This window comes from Fundulus heteroclitus, chromosome 1 (genome assembly GCF_011125445.2).
Source record: "Fundulus heteroclitus isolate FHET01 chromosome 1, MU-UCD_Fhet_4.1, whole genome shotgun sequence".
NCBI classification, from domain to species: Eukaryota; Metazoa; Chordata; class Actinopteri; order Cyprinodontiformes; family Fundulidae; genus Fundulus; species Fundulus heteroclitus.
The window spans coordinates 7,723,660-7,744,349 of NC_046361.1; the positions used below are offsets into that span (position 1 = coordinate 7,723,660).

The 20,690-nt window shown below is 38.7% G+C and overlaps 1 protein-coding gene across 2 annotated transcripts in view; it reads right to left on the bottom strand.

Annotated features, from left to right (window-relative positions):
• The window catches only part of LOC105925913 (calcitonin gene-related peptide type 1 receptor), a 45,660-nt gene extending 25,289 nt beyond the window's left edge, over positions 1–20,371 (bottom strand). For both annotated transcript variants that reach the window (XM_012862018.3, XM_012862017.3), the window contains exon 1: positions 20,285–20,371. The gene's annotated coding sequence lies outside the window, so the exon portion shown is untranslated. The remainder of the gene's footprint in view (positions 1–20,284) is intronic.
• Between the last annotated feature and the right edge of the window lie 319 nt (positions 20,372–20,690).

Here is a 20,690-nt window from a genome sequence, read left to right on the forward strand (position 1 = left end):
TGCTTGAAAAATCGCAGACTCTAGCTTTAAACAGTACACATTTTCATCTTCCAAACAAAGCCTCACTTACTGTTTGGGTAATTTTACACATTCTGTAATTACAAGCAAACATACCGTCTGCTGAATTATTAATAGCAACAAAGCACATGATTTGCAAATGCCATGGCTGGTGACCATGTTGCTGAGTTCTCCAAAATGGAACATTTTCCTTTAAAGGAGTTTTGATTTCTTCCTCTGAAGTGATGTTTAGATGGTCTGGAGGCAGTTGCTGTCAAACTGGAATGCAAAACTGGAACTGGAACTGCGACTGGAGACAAAATCCTGCTTCAAGTTTGCCACAAAGACGGGATTCACACACAGAGAATAAGACATCGTAATGGCAGAAAAGCATCAGCAACATGCAACTTATTATTTAAAATTTCCAAGAATGAACACTGAAAAGATTCAACTCAGATTTTGCATTAATATGCTTCTTTGCTTTTCCTAGGTGCATTCATTTGTGGTCTGCGTGGGGGAGACAGTAGACACACAAACATACACTTCTTCTGCTGATCAGGCCAAAGCAACACATTGTAAGGACTGTATCTCAAGGAAAAAGTTTTTAAAACATAATTAAGAAATTCTCTGTGTATTAAATAAAAAACAAGGGAAAGGGGGTTTATACTCTTTATGTCACTACATTTCTGTGGTTGTAACTGGAGGACAAAACACCAGCGCAAAACCATAATTGTGAGTTTTTAAACTTGTGTTAAAATGCATCCCAAACCTCAGCAAAGGTAGTTTAAGGCCAAAATCTGGAGAAACGGTCTAGATAACTTTCCTAATACTGTTAGATCTTAGTTGCAGCTTGCAGAGTTAAAAAAGTTAACTTTTTGCCAACATTTGCAAAAATTAGTTTTAAGAGTGCTAACTCTCTAGTTAAGGCACATCATAATACAGTGCCATGGTGGTCTGTTTTTCTTGTTTTGTATTGTAAGAAGCATCCAACTGACGTGGTGTCATGCCAGAGTTATGCCTGCAATGACATTTTATCACACTTTCTCCTCAAATCCAATAGGTAGTCCTCTAACTAATAAAGCTGTATTACTTCCAAAAGGAGGGTGCCTGAGGTTTTGGTTGTTGTGAAGGGTAATTATGTGTGGAAACAAATCACAATGATCAAAACAGATTTACTTTCACAAGTGGAGCATTACAGCTTTCGCTATAGTGCCCCACCTGATACTCATGAAAATTCTTTGAAAACATTTTTGGATATTATTTTGGGATATTTCAAATTCAATAAACACAGAAGTGAAAAGGTAAAAGAGAAAGAAAGGACGAGGCAAATGTTAGACAACATGTCAAAAGGAAGAAAAGGTGAGAAAATAGAGTAGAGCAAAAATAAAAAAATACAAGATAACATCCTTGGAGTCTGCTTCTGCACCTGCAGAAAGAGAGATAGAGGGATAAACAAAAGCAACAGGAGAAGGGCTCTGCTGAAGAGCACACTACCCCTCAGCAGACCCCTGACAGAACCAGGGGAACCAGGCCCCATGAAGCAGCCACCAGGAGTAAGCCAGCACATACCCAAGAACCCAGCCGTGGACACAGACAAACACCAACGCACCAGCGGGTCAAGACGTAGACGTAGGACTGCAAACCACAACCAACATCCCAACCATCACAGGACCACCCAACCCCCAAACCCCGCAGCCCTGTAGCAGAGCCCACAGATCTAGGGCAAGATCCCACCGAGAAGCCAAGAACACTCCCCACCAAAACAACTCCAGTCAGCCAGCCTGCCTGAAAGGAGCTGGAGCCAGACACGGAACCAGCCAAGGCTGTAAACTTTCTACAAACTAAAATCTGCAAACTCCAAGGAAGGATATTCATCAGAATTTTGTTAGAATAATCAAAAGGGTTCATATGTTGTTTTAAGCAAACATGCAATTCTCACCAAGTGTACATACACACAGCTATATTGAATAAATTTGAATGTGTGTTCCAATGAGGCTTGTTTGTCATATTAAAAGTACCTTTTGAAAATAACAATCTTTAAGCAGGTATTAAACGTACTTTTCATTAAGCCCTAATTGCACATTAAAATATTTTTTTAATTACTATTATTGATTTGATGTAATATTCTAATATTAACTGTTGTTTTCATTAGCTGCAAGCAGAAAATCATCATAATTAACAGAAATAAAGGCTTGAAAACATCAGTTTGTGTCATTAACCTATATGTGTTTCACCAAATAATTTGAGTTACTAAAATAATTTAACTTTTCAATAGTATTGAAATGTGTTGAATGTGTCTGTACATACACACATATACATACATACTATAAACATACGTAGTTTTTACTACAAGCTCAGCTGAAGGCTTAGTTTGAAGATTGAGCAAGCCCTGCAAACCTTTTATTTGGTTTAGCATTAAAGCCAATGAACCAGACCAAAAACCACTGAAAACCTTTCAGACACATGCACAAACAAACACACACGCACACACACACACAACACGCAACACACATACACACACACACACACACACACACAAAGACAAAGGAGGTCAAAGAACCATTACACGAGTCACGCTCTTCATGACAAAAACAGCTTCCTCCCTTCAGGATATACATATAAGTCTCTGGAATTCAAAATAAGCCGGGTCAAATTTAATCTCCACCTCCATCTGTCTTTAGAACTACTGGACGGAATCTGGCAAGGAAACGAGTCAGTCTGATATCTTGACCCCTAAAACTGAAATAATAACATAACAATTACAATTTGAATTTCATTAAACTATAGCTTTCTGAGTTTAAACCAAGTTTAATCAGTCATTCAGAATTACATTGGTATATTTGGTTGAGTTGAAAGAAACTTAAAAAACCCAGAAAAAAATGTATTTTGTTTAAATCAAAATCAAGCTGCCCCTAATCCAAAATCAAAAATGATCTTCAACATTTCCCAGAATGCTGCTTGGATGTCTTCCAAATAACGGTCATTTGATTGAAACAGTATAGGCAGCGTTTGGGCGGGGGCACACACCAATGATTTAATCAACAAAACGTTTAATAGGACTGCTAAGTGGGGGAGAAGACAGCCAAGCATAGCCTCATTGCATTCCCCTCTTTTGAGGTAATGCTTGCTAAACTGGCCTCTGTGTATCCATATTTTAGGAGTAGTCAGTCAGTCAATTGTTGTTTTTTTCATTTGTAATCTAGTAAAATGTTCCCTTTCATTCCATTAGTATCAGCCAAAAAAAGGTAGCAGTTTATGTCCCCACTTAATAATAAGATGGAAATGATGATTAAAATATGCAAGTAATTTCTATACCCATTTGACTTGTAATCCCAAATAACCAGTTAATGGCAGGTTAACAACAACACTTATTCTCTAGTAATACATGGCATAATTTACTCTTCCCGTTGAGGTAATTAGAGACCGTAAGTACGGTTTAAAATCTGTTTAGCGACTTACTAGAGACTTATTGACTACTACTATTGCTGCTAAAATGGGTTTACCAACAATATAATTCACTGGTGTACATGAATTAACAGTACAAATAATAATCTTAATGATGTTCTGCAGAGTGATTGTCATCCATAGGAGAAGAGGTATATCTTGGATGGAGCCTCAATCCATCAGAAGGCAATCACCAATAAGAATAACCAATTAAAAACACACACTTCTTTTTGACCTGCAGAAAAAAAAGCTGTGCCGGGGGAAAACCTTGCACTTGCAAAAACATTGCATTGTAAAACCCATGCCACTGCATAATCAGCAGGACACGATCTGGACTGCATCACAACCGTAATCTTTGCCAAGCCCTAGAACCCTGTCAGCAATCACGGCACGAATCTTGCACCTGGGCTTCATCTTTAAAGTCAAACAAAACCCTGAATATTTAGTTTTTTCCTTCATCATATAGTGGCAAACTTGAAGTATTGTTACTAGTAATTTTGTACCAACACATGCCTATATAGAGAGTATATAAGAGTAACAAAAAAATGTTTTCATCCTTTCCGTGTTTTTCATGGGGGATGCCATATCGGCATCCGAATTATAAGTGTTCACTCAAATTACACAAGAACGTTTGTAATTGTGAAGTACCATCTGCATCAGGTCCCAGAATACAAACAGGCTACTTTACTTGTACAAGTCTAACAGTCAACAGATCTGTCCTAAATATCAGCTCAACAGAAGGTAACAAAACACTGCTGTGTTGGAATCTATCAGAGTGATGTGGCCATATGAAGGGAGTTTTTTCATTTATCTTCCTAAACCTGGAAGGAAGGCAGAGAAATTCCATTATTGGACATGAGCTTGTAAGCGAGAGGATTTCATTATGGTCCAAACCTGTACCAGTACACACCTTGCATGAACCCTAACCTAAACCTAATTGTCATCTTAGTGCTAAACCTAACCCCTAGCCCAGAGAAAAAGTATGGACCAAAAAAAAAAATGTTTTTTCACTTTACATCACAGTTGTCCCTTTATTGGTAAAATGAGCAAAACGTGTTTTTGCTCAGCTGCAAGTACAAGAACACACTGAGAAGCATAGGCAATGGATGGATGGATAGATTAGAGTAATACAACGCTCTGTTTGATAACCCTGAAGGATGAAAGGGACAATTAAAAAGCTGATTGTTCATTTAACTTGTTTGCTCAATAGCTAAAAACCCTCCAACTGAAAAGATCCTGTTGGGGTGAACAAACGTTTTCTTCAAAATCTAACTGTGAAGTGTGAGGTGAGTTATTTCTATTGGTAATTAACAAAGATTTAGTCAATTTGTCAGACAAAGCATCTATTTTCTTTGAGGCAGACAATCAGGAAGTAAACGCCTAACTTTGCTCTCTCACTTTTAAAATTGTTGCAACTGCTCCACTTGCTCTACTGTTCTGGAGCCTATGTTGTAGTGTCCCTCGTTTTCTGTAGGTCCCAATTGTGTGATTGGTTGTGTATAAAGAAATAGCCTAATGTTTTCCCATGTCTATGTCTAATGACCATAATGGGTCATAATGGGTCATTAGTTGGAGTGATGAGAAACCCAAATATTGTAATGCTGCCGCTCCAGAATTAGCTTTGCTGTCCCTTGTGCCCTGCAAAATTGACTGCAGATGCTTGCTTCTGAGACTTAAAGTCCTGGGAAAAAGAGAGTACAGCCTCTTCCAAGTCTAGAGTTTTATGTATCCAAGCATAATAAAAAAAGATCCAGTCAACCTCAGCTGTACCAAAACACACAACCAATTCCTGACAGTTGTTATGTATTAAAAACACAATGAAGGATATATTGAAAAGTTGTGTGAGGCATAACAAAGTAAATCCCATGATTAAAAAGTTTATACAACCACCGTTAGCAGCATTAACTTCAATTTATCAATTTCAGTCTGACTTATCGCTGGACATTAAGTGGGTCTTTGCAACTCCTTGATTATTTTCTTTCGTAAACATTTAGTTATAAGTTTGCTTCTCTGTTTTTGATTAGTGAGCCAAGGACTAAATTTCAGCATCTACGTGAAACAGATTACCTTAAAAACCCTTACCTGGGAAACTGTTGTACTGATGACTTCATGATTGAATCAATGATTGCAAAGTGCTGGCATACTCTACAGTAGCTGCAACAAAAAAAGTATCACTAGCCTTCACCGCCATGCTTGATAGCTGGTATGAGTATTTATCGGAAATTCTGTTTTCTCAAAACACAAGTGATGTCCAAATCATGGACAACACCTTTCACCCCCTGCACCATACTGTAGAGGAGCTGAGCAGCTCCTTTAGTGACACACTTAGACACTTTGTCTGTAAAAAGCAGCGCTACCGCAGGTCATTCATCCCTGCTGCTATCAGAATTAACAATGCTGCACTATAACTGTAACTGTAACTATAACTGTAATAACTAATGTGCAATAACTACTGTGCAATTCTATTTAACACACTGTGCAATAACGCTGTTAAATAATCCTGTTTAATAAGTATTATTACTTGTACTTGTAACACTTGTGACAAGTAAATTTCTCCAATGTGAGATCAATAAAGCCCTATCTATCTATCTATCTATCTATCTATCTATCTATCTATCTATCTATCTATCTATCTATCTATCTATCTATCTATCTATCTATCTATCTATCTATCTATCTATCTATCTATCTATCTATCTATCTATCTATCTATCTATCTATCTATCTATCTATCTATCTAAAGTGGCCAAGCAGCTCTACTTTGGAAACTGATGAAAAGGTCTTGTGGTTCAGATCCAGCTAAAGTGATGTTTTCTCCAGCTACACATTTTTATTTTGTTTATTCTGTTCGATGAAAGAGGCTCACAGTGGGCAGGGGTGCTCTGAATTTCTAACAAAGCACTATACAAATTTTGCCCATTTACAATTGAACAACTACTTCTCTAAGGTCATTGATGAGGTCTTTCCACCTTGACATTGTGTTAACTCGCACCTGTATGGTCCCTGGTGACAAAACCCTAGACTTTACGGAGGGCAGCAGCAGGTTAAGATATGGTTGATTTAAGTTTTTGCTACAGCTGGAATGAAGTCATTGCACCCTATTTGAGAAAAACTCAAAGACAGAACATGTTTAACCGAGGGACGAAACAAAACAGAAGCCATAACTAAAAGCTACCAGGCTTCGTTGCTGTCTAGAATACTTCTTCTGTTGCTGTCAACTAGGGGAGAGACAGACAGACAGACAGACAGACAGACAGAGAGAGAAAGAGAGAGAGATAGAGACAGAGAGGGAGACTGTGTGATAAAAGTATGTTCTTTTTAAGATAAGTAAAACAAACACTTCTCAGCAGAACAATTACAGAATGGTGTTCCGCAGATGGGAGTGTTTGACAGAGATAAGATAAAAACCCAGGAACAAAATGGAAAACGGCAGGGAGCAACAGCACTGCAGATTAAACTGAGACCCAAGACAGAGAAACTGTGCTGCTGTCTGTCATTTCAATGGCCGGTCGATACTGCTGCTTGTTGATTTCATCTTTTAAGAATTTCTTCTTTTAGGAAAACAAAATGAATGCCTGACGTCGTAATAAAATCTATTGGTTCCACCCTCCACCCACATCTTCCGTCTCTCTGCACACATACAGGTACACACAAGGATTTACAGTTGAGTCCAGTATTATTTATACCCCTGTCAAATTTAAATTTAAAGTGATCTTTTAATCTTGTAAACGTGATTCTTTAATGTTTTGAATTGACGATTTAAATCCAATAAATAATCCGGGGAGGGAGCTAAGGATTAGGATTAGGGCTGCCTCTCATTTCCCGTCAGAGACAAACTTGTGGGTTGCATGAAATTAGTTTGAATCTAAATGCAAATCTGCAAGCAGCTTTGGCCTGGCCCTTATAGACATACATGTGAAACAAATAAGGACAGATATTTTTATGACATTTCCTACTTGATTGAGCGTGGGTGCAACAGACACATGTAGCCCAAATAAATCAATCAATTCCCTTTTGGGGAATTGATTGATTTACCACCAAAAGTGAGGACTATGATGTGTAGTGAGGAGCTTTTTTTGACCTCACTGTTTAGGCTAGATGAGAATTAGGTTTAGATTTTGGGTTAGGGTCAAGGTTAGGCCATAGAAAGGGTTGAAAGTGAATGGAAGTCAAGGCATGGTTCTCAGTAAGTTTCTAAAACAAGGAAGTGTGTGCGTGCGCACACACCTTGTGGCACTGATATGCATTTTATTGTCATTTGGTCAACATCAGAATATCAACACACACCATGCGATTGTGAGAGGAAAGGCAGAGGAAGGACGAAGGTTGAGAAGAACACTATCAACTCCTCTTGCAAACCACTTCCTGCCTTTTCTCAGCTCTCCACTTCTAAAGCATCCAGCCAGTTAAAAATAAGCCATTGTTACATACTCACAAAGGAACAATGAAAAAAAAAAACTCAAGCTGGAAAGATGGAGCCAACATGGAGATCTGACATTGAAAGAAAAAGCATACTGGCGACAGGGATCGTGGAAGCCTGCCCGCGCTGTGTTTGTCAGGCTAGAAAGTAAATGATAACAGCACTAATACTCAGTTGAAGATGTTACACCAGATTTATATCAGATAGTTGTTTTTACTAAGTGCAATGTGAGAGCACGAAAAAAAAAGAATCACAGTATGTTCACACACATTAGAATCTCTGTGTTATTAAAATATATTGCAGATACATAACAAATATACTTAAAGTCAAACAAAAGTATACAACCAATTTTATGTAACGTGCCGTATTCTTAGTATGACACACATTCTAACCACCTGACCCCCCCCAAAACATCTGTGATAGCAGACTATAAGCGATCCTTGAGCACACCCATTATGTTCGTACGAGCTGCACCAAGGAGAGTGTAAACACACCTTTCCATCATACTGCAAGCTGTCAGTCAGTTGGCATGCCATGCTGCTGCTTGTTCTAGCACTCTCGCATCTTTCGATGGGTCTGTAATTTTTAAAAAGGACTTCCCTTTGCATACAGGTGGTTTATTTTTGCAACTGCATGCCTAGCATTCCGTCATGTAGATCTATTGCATGTTCGTAATCTGGGGCCTGGAGCAGTTGGTACGCTACGATTACAAATATTCTGGCATGATTTGATGCCAAAATGGCAGCACCGGTGAAAAGCACAGAAAGGATAAAAAAATAAATAAAATTTTCTCTATATAGGTGCGTATATTGACTTTAAATTGTTTCTTTATTTTTTTTTCTTGCCACCTCCTCATCATTGGGGGTTTCCATCAACTTTTAATCTTCAATGTGGCCTGCAAAGCAATTATTGTACTGCTTTTGATTTTTTTGGCTCTTTTTAAAGCACACATCCTGGTTTTTGTATTAGTCCGCCTCCGGCCTGTTCACTCCGTATGGATTTTCACCTCTCTACAAATCAAAACAATTACATCCTAACTCCACAAACCCATATTGTAGACATTGACATAAAAGTACTTTGGCCTTTCTTCTGTCACAACATTGATCAATACCAGCGGACATGGTCCATCATCTAAAATCACCGAGGCTCGAGCTCCATTTTTCTGTCCAATTCATACTGTCAGCACCGCCTCAGTGTCTCATTCACAAAACAAACAGTGACAGTAAAGACGTGGTCATCATACAGATGCAAGTAATCCCCCCCACCACCTTTTTGCTTCAGGTCATAGTTGCTTTCGGTTCTTAATCTAAATATGACTTTAAGTGACAAGAACTACAGTTACAACAGCCAAGGAGAGACAAATAGGGTTCCTAACAGCAAGCAGGACACACCTTTCAAACTATTATATTGCTTAGGGCTAATACTATTGCTACTACTACTAATGATAATAATATTAATAATAATAATAATAATAATAATAATAATAATAATAATAATAATAATAATAATAATAATAAAGTTGATGATAATCATTTTAATAGTACTACATGTTAAATATTGTTTTCCTTTTCACTCACTTATAAAAAAACCTTTGTTAGAATTGAAATCCATTAGATTGCATACTTAGTTGAAGCAGTGGATACAGATAGGCAATGTGCTATTTTCTCATACACAGTACAATTTTACATTTTCACCGTGAGAAAAAGGATGTGTTTTCTTGACCATTGCAGCCTGTTGTTTTTAGAATAAACAGTCCTCGGTTTAGTTACTCCTTGTCAAAGGAGCCTCTGCTGTTCTCTCTGCTGGTTTAGGTCCGGTCCAGGCTACTAAATTCTGTTAACTAAAATATAATCCTTCTCTCACTATGCTCTTGTCCTCCTCATCTCTGCATTTGGGTTCCCAACAACACCAAAACATGACAAATGTATACATAATTAGTCATTGAAATGTGGGCAAATGTGTTTGGCAGTGTAAACCGAGGAAATCTCTCTTTAATGGGTTTTGTGATTTAGACGTAGGATGAACTCTGGTTGTCTCTCGTTTTGCAGGACCTAAAACTAGGGCTTCCTGTCGCAATTTAGATGCAAAAGGTGTAATACCTGATACAAATAGATGCACTCATCTATCTGAAAGGATGCAAGTATGCCAAGATTGGGAGACAGTGTTTACATATTGATAAACGGACTCGATAAATATGGCTTTTGGAAATGCAAGTCTGCTAAGAGAACAGTGTGTGGAACCAAGTAGTTAAGTGTCATTGCCCATTTATTGTAATAATCCCACAGTATGCTTGGACATAAAGCAAGGTGAACTTTCTCTTTTGGCTACCTACTCAAGCAATGAGGATAATTGTAGGGTTGTTTGGATTTGATTAAAGATTTGGATCTACTATTTTACAGAATAGCTGTGCCTCCGTTCTTGCTGAACAGTAGCCCACAGGTAAATTATGTGAAGGAAAAGAGAAAAGCTTTTGGACAGAGCGCTCTAAAATGACTCTCACCCTCGTGGGATGCATCAAGAGGACAAATCATATTGCATACATTATCCTGCATGGTATCAATGATATAAACTCTGCAAAGTATTTGTTTTTGTAAACATCTTGTTCAAGTGCATTAGATGGTCTTTTTCCAGCATGAAATACATAACATTAATGGCCTAGTCTGCTAAAGCTTTATCTTATAGTCATGCAAAAAAAACAAAAACAAAACATTTGCTTAGGATTTGCATGCGTAAAGTCTTCTGTGGCTGAGCTGAACAACATAAGGCCAAGGAAGGTAGATTAGCCAGAGGTATTTTCCCTAAAACAATCCGCCTGTTCTTGTTAAACACTAGAAAACATTTCCGTTTTCTGTATCTTTGTCATAATAACCAATTTGCATTATTTTACAGATATTTGTACTTATTTTACATCCTGTAATCTGTTGGGGGAGGGGGCTCCTTCAACATTAACAAAGACATCTACAGTTTGTGTCTCAAAGTGAAATAATGCTCTTATACAATGACCACAAGCAGGCCCATAATATGTTGAAAGAACTGTGGGTTTCATTTGTGCTTCCTTTGTCCAAATGCATTGAATGCATTGTGCAAGTTAAATTAAATCCTCTAGCATAGAATATAGAATGACGTCTCTTGTAGGCTGTGCATTTAGTTTATGGCCAAAAACACCCAAAAAGCTACACAGAACAATTTTGTTTTACAAAAGTTGAACTTTTCTGCTTTGCCTAATGTACCTCAAAAAGATTAAATGATGAAAAGCAAATGTAGAAAAAAACAAAGAAAGCACTTCGCTCTCAGACTGCAGGTCTGCTGGTGGTTCCTAGAGTCTCTAAAAGTAGAATGGGAGGCAGATCCTTTAGCTATCAGGCTCCTCTCCTGTGGAACCAACTCCCAGTTTTGGTCCGTGAGGCAGACACCCTGTCTACTTTTAAGACTAATCTTAAAACTTTCCGTTTTGACAAAGCTTATAGTTAGAGTGGCTCATGTTACTCTGAGCTACCTCTATAGTTATGCTGTGATAGGCTTAGGGTACTGGAGGACATCAGGGTCTATTTTTCTCACTCTGCTGAGTTTTCCAATTTGCATTGCTGTTATTTCAACTTTCAACGTTTTGTCTTTTTTCTCTACATAGTAGTTATACCTGGTCTGGCGTTCTGTTAGCTGTGACACCATGCAGATGGCAGATCATCTGCCATTACCATATAACATAGAAAGGATTCCTGGACCAATGTGTGCTTCTGCGCTGTTTGTGTCTCTGCTCTGTCTTCTCTAACCCCAAATCCGTCGAGCCAGATGAGCGTTCACACTGAGCCTGGTTCTGCTGGAGGTTTTCCTCCATGTTAATGGGGAGTTTTCCTCTCCACTGTCGCTTCATGCATGCTCAGTATAAGGGGTTTACTGCAAAGCCATGGACAATGCAGACGACTCTCCCTGTAGCTCTACGCTCTTTCTGGAGGAGTGAATGCTGCTTGTCAAGACTTGATGCAATCTGCTTGGTTTTCTTTAGATGGTAAATTTTTTTTACCAATCTGTATGATCTGACTAAATTTGACTTTATAAAGTGCCTTGAGATGACATGTGTTGTGAATTTAAATAAAATTTAAATGAATTGAATTACATGGCATTTTAGAATGGATAGAGGAGCAAATGCTGTTTTGTATTCTGTTTTAACCAATATGTTAGATATTATAGGGGATTACAGGTACCGGACCTGCTGAAAGCAGGTACTGGGGAAGAATAGATAACCCTGAGGACGTTACAGATGTGGCATACATAAACAAATGGATAGTTATCTCGGGGCAGCATGTACATGTGGATATACCTTGGAGTCTATGCTATTTCACAGTCTGACAGTGACATGTCTCCTACAGATAACGTGAGAGATGGACCGCTCCTTCAGGGGTGTGTCCTTGCTGCTCTGTAAGAGGCTGATGTAACCAACATGTGAGGCTCTTATCAGTTTTACCTTTTTCCTGTATCATGATCAACATAAGAGCTCAGCACGTAGCTGTACCATTTCTCTGGCTTGTTAGATTAAATGTGTTAAAGTGTAGTTTCTGTCTCAAGAGTCATTTCTTACAAAAGAAGTCCTTAATAAAAGAAAACCTCTTCACCAGGGTAAAGGATCGAGAGGACAACCGAATCTTCAATTACAATTTTTAAGTCAATATACATACATTGCTCTGTTTAAGCAAACGCCTGCTGTTAAAGGTGTGCTTGTAGACCTTTAGGCCTTCTCTACTGTCTGCTAAACCATGCAGACTGTGTGATCGCCAAACCATATCTCCTAAAAACAACACTGTTTTTTCTTGATTGGATGACAGGGGAATTCATCCTGAATATCCACTGGCCAAAAAGATGATGCTGGAACATTAGTTTGATGTCATCTTACATGTTTAAGGATTACTGCCCAAAAGAATAAATACACCAGTTTCCAATGTCATTGATGACATGGAGCTGCATGTCTGGAACCATAGGAACCATGACCTCAGTAGAAAATGCATTTTCCAAAATACATTTGGTGACGACTTGCACTCAGTAAAGACCTTTTATCCAGGACAAGCCAATTCAATTACAGGCCAGCTAACAGTCTAGATTTCAACTGATCTGAAAATATATGAATAAAATAACTAATTGGTGAATGACAAGGAGTATGATGAATACCTGAGTCAACATCTCCAAGAATTAAAGTTGTTTTGCAATTAAAAAAAAAGTGTTTTAATGATCCCAGATTGGAGTGGCAGTCTGTCCAGGGTTGAAAGTATGTGCCCGTAAAGCAAGAATATCAGCTGTCTGGTTTTTGCACTTTCCACATTTAAACCGCGTCTTTTCTCCAGAGTGCATAATGGCACATCTTCTGCCCCTGATGTATATTTCCCACCACTTCTGGTCTTAAGCTGTGCCGAAAGTGCTCTCTCATCACTCTCTGATCCTGTAGATCACCTAAGAGAGCAAGCACTCAGCAAAACTGAGATTTATGGCAACTGAGCTGTCCCTGTATGACTAATTGCCATTTCGTGTTTATATTTTTCGTTTTTAAAGAGCTCGGCAAGTGTAGAAACACAAATAAAGGACCTACTATTGGACTGGAACCTAAACTAAAGCCCTTAGAAAGCCCAGGAGGAACAGGGCACAGCAGAAAAAAAAGAACTCTATTACAACGTTTAACGTTGCTGCCTTTAGCGGCGTCTACCATGTGAAGCAGCGGGTGCAAGCAAACCCAGATACAAATCACAAATTTGCTCCACCTCCACACCATCATGATTACAATTGATTACTCTGATTCTGTGCTTCCTCTGTCTCATTGAGGTCTTCCTATGGTTTCTCGTAAAAACATAAGCTCTCTCTTTCACTATCAAACTCTCTTGACTTAAACCACAAATATAAACCACACTAATTTGTCTTTTAACATATTCTAAATAGTAGGCAAGTTTGATATTCGCAGTCCTGTATGCGACAATGTTTGCATCCTGATTTCAGCTGTTGGAAAGAAGTCATTATCCTGTCATGTTCAATTAACCAAGGTGAGTTTTCACATCAAGCTACAACGCATGCACCCCTGCAACTATTATCTGCAGGCAGAATGCAACCCCACATGCCAGCTATCTGCCACCGAGGCTAAAATAAGCTAAGGTTCTCTCACAAACCCTGAGGGGGAGGGGAGGTTTTTGCTTGTGTTATGAAAACTAGACAGCAAAGGGGGGGTTGGAACCAATGCCGTGGCCAAAACACCTATTAATACACTGATAGCTTCCTGGCAAGAGCAGGCTGTTCCAGTCATAGGGACACTCGTTGGGTTAGGGGTGAGGGGGTGGAAGTTTCCCACGAGCATACGCGGATTCAGACCGTGGCATCCAGGAAACACTGGGAGGTGTTTAAAAGTCAAGCTGCTCTGAGATCAATGTCTCGAGTGTGAAAATTAAACAGGAAACGGCTCCTGGTGGCGGTAGAGAAAAAAAAGCTGCTTTGAAGGTTGATTGGTTGGTATTAAAGAACTAAATTGGGAAGAGTCTATTTAAAATAAATGAGTCAAACATTGTCCTATTTCCTTGAAGGCATCAAACAGACCCTCCTGTAAGATCAGCTTACCAAAGTAGCCTATTTGGACCTTTCCACGTTGTTTCATGGTACGACACAAACCTGAAAGTAGTTTCTTGAGCCTTTCCACGATAGATCAATCTTTACATATTAAAGTGGAAGGAAAAGGTGACATGGTTTTAATCTAATTTTTTATTCTAATTTATGTGTGTGTTTCCATTCAAATTACTCCTTTTGGAGTGAGCCGCAAAGAGTTTGAGCTCTATGAATGCCGCATGGACTTCTGGGAAACCTGGAAGTGAAACACATGGAAACAGTTTTTTTTTGTATTGTTTTTTTTTTAAGACCAGGGTAGACTGGGATGGCCAGATTTTGTTAAAAAGAATCTTGTGCAATTGTTTCAAGTCAAATGGTCTGGTTGATACGTTCTATTAACGTGTGTTTACTAGAATTTATCTGCCTGTAGAGGAGCCTATATCGTCGGCTTCATCCCTTCAACAACTAAAAAAAAGTAAAGAGAAGAAAGAAAAGTCCCCTCTCTTGGCAGTTAGATGGAGAAAAGTTGCATGGATTAAAATAGTAGCAGTTCAAACCGCATGCAGTGCCACTTTACGCCACTGGCTCAAGCACACGAGGGTGACCTCCTTGCAACTTGAGCGCATGAGGCTCTGTGTTGAAATCTGTCAGAAGTCGACCATTCCACCATGTTAACCAGAAATGTTCCCATGATTTTTTTTTATTTATTTTTTTTACAAAAAACAATTCAATGATTATGGGGGGAAATATACAATCAAAGCAAATCCTCCTGAATGATGTGTTTATGAACCAAATTTTTTTTTATGCCTTTAATGGATAGGAAAAACAATCCGATTTTCCAGTATTTGACCTGTCGACCACTGATTTGGCTGGTCTCTGGGTAACTCACGCCAGGAGAGAAACTCAATTCCCAGGCCTCTTGAGATGTCATCAACCCCAATACACACAAAGCAGATGAGTTTTTTTTCCTCCAGTCCAATTTAAAAAAAAAAAATTGATTTTAAGAAATCCCACAAGGGAAATTCGCACTTGAGAACTACTCTGTGTTTTTTTTTTACCGTCGGTGTACATTCCAAAGTGACAAGACAATACACCAGGCGGAGATTATCTTTAAAACTCAGAGTGCAACAACCAGTCTGCAAGAGGTGGTGTTGTGATTGCCAATGTGCAGGAAAATAACCTGAGAGAAATGCAAATTCTTTGGGAGGGAGAGGAGCATTTGCAAGCTCATCCAGGCTGCTGGGGAGCAATTGAAATGGTTCTAGGTTGGCTGTATCTGGCTGTAATCCCTTTGAGCTGTGAGCAGATTAAATGTGAAACGAGATAACCTTGTTCGATTGCAATGATGTTTTGATCCCCTGCATCTAAAAAAGTCAGATATAGAGTTGCCTGAAAAGGTATTCACAGCTATACATAGTATATAGCTACTATATACATTGCTTTTTGTCACATGAACTTTAGAAATCGGCAAATTTTAATGGTTGACAAAATGAATGTGATCACAACAAATCAGGATTCCATTCGAGGGGAAGATTATCGAGTAAGTAAGTGAAGTTTATATATGTAGAACCTTTCACAGATAGAAATCCCACAAAGAGAGATACAACATTAAAGCACTGTTAAATTTAAAGACAAAGAGCCAATTAAACTATGCAAATTATATAAAAAAAACAATAATACTTAAAACAGTTGTAAGGAAAAGCACATTTGAATAAGAACACCTGGAGCTGCTTTTTAAACGTGTGAAGATTCTGAATACAACGTAAGGAACAAGGGAAGCTTATTCGAAGTGCATCGTTCTGGAAAAAGCAATCCCCTCCACTTTTATAGCCGCTCTGTGGGGCTTTAACCTGATTTGGGTCTGCAAACCTGAAGGCATAAGTTAGAGTATGTGGCTTCTATAATGTGGCTTTTACAAGTCATTAATATAAGAAGGATCTTGACGATGCAGGACCCTGAACACTGAAGTCAGGATTTTAAAATGAAATTTTAAAATAAATAGGTAAGTAGTTACAAATACATTGAAACTGGAGTGATGTGAGCCCCTCTGTTTGTTTTGGACCAACTTAGGGTGATCAAGGTTAAAAGTGTGACTTGATAGTAAAGACGAGAGGAAACAAAAGCATCAGTGACTATCTCCAGTTCCCGTTTTGACACAACCTGTTCCCAGACCAACCGGGCCCTGTGCGAAAACGCCACTGGACCCAAACAACTAGCTGAATGACATGCTACAGTTAAAGCAATCATGAATTCCTCTCTGTGCCTGAAATTTGTGATGCAGAATGTCCGGGAGTTCATTACGTGGACCAAGGTCATGCTGCAGCATTAAAAGATATATAAAAGAAACTATGGACACCAGTAAGTCTTCTGAATCTCAAATGCTGTCTCCTAGACAAAGTCCATCCTTGAATTCGACAGAGATGCTCATGCATGACCTTAACGGACAATGGGGCGGTTTGTTCAATCCCCCGCTTTGATACTTGTCAGTTATTGTGTCCTTGGGCAAGACACTTCCCTCACTTTGCCTGCTGGTGGTTCTCAGCGGCCCCAGTGGCGCTGGTGCATGGCGTCACTACTTCTGTTAGTCTGCCCCAGGGCAGCTGTGGCTGCAATACAGCTCACCATAGTCAGGGTGTGAATGTGTGGGTGAATGTAGTGTAAAGCACTTCGGAGTTGTCCGAATTGATAAAATGCTATACAAGTACAGGCCATTTACCATTTAAACATGTCCTATCCTTCAATGGGGCTGAATTACAACAATTCTGCAAAGTAAAGTGGATCAACATTCATTGACAGCGACGTAAAGACTTGTTGGCAGTTATTGCAAGAGCTTGATGTCAGTTATTGCCACCAAGTTTGGCACAACCAGTTATTAAGACTGACAGACAAATATGTGAAATCTCACTAAAAACCTGCACTGTTTGCAGTGACTTCAAAGAAAATGCATCTGACTAGGCTTTAAAGCAATGTCATAGCATTTTGTACATGTTTGTAGTAGAAGAATGAGGCTATTTAAATGGAAGGATTCAACCCACCTGTGTATGTGTGAATCTGTGTGAATTCTGAGCTGGTGTCTCACCAAAATACCATATAATGACAATAAAGACTCTTGATTCTTGAAAGTATGTTGTGAAATCAATTAATGGCCTTCCTTGTGTAGTTGGTACTTTTGAACACTAACTTTGAACTTTTAATCACTAACATTTAATATTTCTTAAACACATTTATTTAGATACCGGCACCTCTGCACTTCATTTCATGTAATATTGATTTTTCTTTGCTTTATGTCCATCTGGAGGATTTCTTCAAACGTAAACTAGACGTGAAGCGTGCCGTAGGTCCAATATATTGATTGATGGGTTTATTGATCCATGAAAGGTTGAACGCATATAAGTTGACAACGCTGGAGTCGTTGACACAACACAAATGGGAGAGAGAATCAGGTGAACAAACCTTAGAGGCGTTGTGGCAAAAATACTATTGACAGAATTCATACATCCTCTGTTTGTCTCAGACACATCGAGGTCCGGTTAAAAATAGAACATTGTCTCCACTGGACAAAAGGAAGACTCTGTAACAGGGCCGGTCCTACGCTGGGGCGAGAGGGGGCATTGATCCCCCCCCCCCCCCCCAAAAAAAAAAAAACACAAACAAATTCCTTGCCCCCTCAATCAATTCTGCTGAAAAAAGCATCTTTGTCATCTCTGTGTCCTCTCTGTTCACAGTTAGCAGCAGAGAGCCTTATTGTTGTCAATAAAAGAATTGACATTTTTTTCATTGTTGTGTAAATTTGAGATATAATATTGCTTAATGGACAGCCATAAGATATATTTTATGCAGTTGGTTGTTAAAACTTAGATGAAGGATATTTATTTCTTATTTATTCATTATTTATTATCATTTTTTGTTTGGGCAGGGATTGGGGTAGAAGTCTAATCCATCTCTTGGACGTTGGACATAGCTTAATCTATTTCCATGAAGAAAACACAAATCACCAACTACATAAATTTGCTGGAGCATAATGTGATCGCATAACGACGCCCCCTTAACATCTCTGTCTCCCCCCTCACATCTATGTGCCTAGAACCGGCCCTGCTCTGTAATATCGATAAAGATACTAACCCAATATGGGAGAACTGTCGGCAAAATCTGGCCACCTGTAAACATGTTTTGAACATGTCCTAAACCCAGTCTTTTTTGGGAAGCAATATAATAGCATTTCGTACTTGTTTATCAAGAAAAATGAAGCTATTTAAATGGAAAGATTCTCATTCACTTATATATGGACAGTGGGTGAAGGAACTAATGTGTTTCGATCAAGTGGAAAAGATTCAATTCACTGTTAATGGGCACACTCTATCATTTGCAGATGCTGCCTTTTTAAAGTTATTTTGAAACTATAAATCTGTTAATTTATATCTTATCTGTTATATTTATGCATTTGTAAAGTCGATTGTATTGTTGTGTAAATATAATAAATGTCATTTGTTATATTTAATGTTTCAATTCCTCTTTTTCTTTACTTTCTTCTTCGTTAAGTTATCTGGCTATTGATTGATTTGTTGTTGTTTTTTGGGAGGGAAGGGTTAGTGGGAGATAATGGGTGGAAAAAACAAGAGCTTTTCTTTCTCCTTTCCTAGATACAGATTCCTAGTTTCTTTTTTTTTCTATTTCGACTCACAATAAAAACGACTGGAAACGACAAAAACCATTAGAGTAACTACACATCAAGTCAGGCTGGTTTTGTCATATTTTCCATTAAAAAAATCCTAATTTGAAACTACATTTTGTATTTGCTCAGGTTACTTGTGTCTGTTTCTAAAATTAGTTTGATGGCCTAAAATATTTAACTGTAACGGAAAATCAAAAACAGAAGAACTCTATTGGGTGCAGATACTTTTCTATTACTGGTTTCAGATAAGCCTAAATGAAGAACCTTACAGACAACCCAGAGCATCTCCTGTCAGACGACTGAAGACAACCAGTGACTGTCTTTAGTCAGACGTTTTTTTCAGATGGGCTGTAACACAGCCCACTACGGGACATTCTTCTTCATATACTGCACAGCATAACAACTTGGATATGAGTTCTAACATAATTTACCTGCACTTTAGGGTTAGTAAAGTAATTAAGTCATTTTTTTAACTGAATTGAACTGAACTGATTTTCGAGCCCTTGCTTTAAAAAGCTGCCGGTGGAGGATCACGTGGCTTTAACTTAGTAATGAGAGGAAACACTATCAACTTCTATCAAATCACTGCCATCCTTGCTGTCAAATGTGACGTCAAGATGCCTTACTCTGGGCTCGCTGCTGCTGCTGCTGACCGAGGACTCATCCTTCATCTGCCATGTTTCACATTAATGGAGATCATAATAACGGCCACTCTATTCTGATCATTGCCTACTTAGAAAAGCTTCAACGGAACCAGGCGTGAAGCCAGGATGGAGCATTGCATCAACCCTAACGCCTCCTTTCTATTAAAACACACCAGAGAAATCAAACCCAACAATAATGAATGTGACTGTACCTGCAACACCTGGCTTTTATACATCATACAGAAACTTAGAATGTGCAGGCTATTATCAGTTTGATCCTTAAAAGCTACTTCAATTGCACAGCACAATAGCTACATAATGCATTTGACCGAATAATACAACTATTCAGTCTCTTGGTAAATGATGCCCTGTTTAAAAATACATAAAACAAGCATTCCACTTTCAGCTGGACAGGAGCATTAATTCTTTTTAACAACGCTACTGTACTTTCACCTGATGCCTCATTCGTCCACAAAAACAAGCCATGCTTGATTGATCAATACGTAATCCTATCTAAAGTAAGGATTCGGGACTTACCCTTTATTTGAGTGAGATGTCAAACTTTGGGTTCCTCCTATATGCTCGAATGACCCGAGCTGGAAAGCGTCTCACGCCCTCTCTCTCTCTCTCTCTCTCTCTCTCTCTCTCTCTCAACTCTGCACCTTTTCCTGTCGGTACTTTCAAAATAAAGTGAACGGAAATCCATTTCTTCCCCTAATATAACCAGTACTGTAAACACCTGATAATTAATTATTTTAGTAGATAAATATTGAGCGCAGTGTAGATGATTGACAAAACAAAATTAACAATGGAACACACACAAAGGAAGAGTATTTCCTAGGGGGGATCACTTAGTTGTGGCCGGTCTCCACACCTCTATTAAAAGGACAACGACCGTTCATTTCTGTTGTGTTGCCCTGCAGCATCGTGTTCAACAAAACAG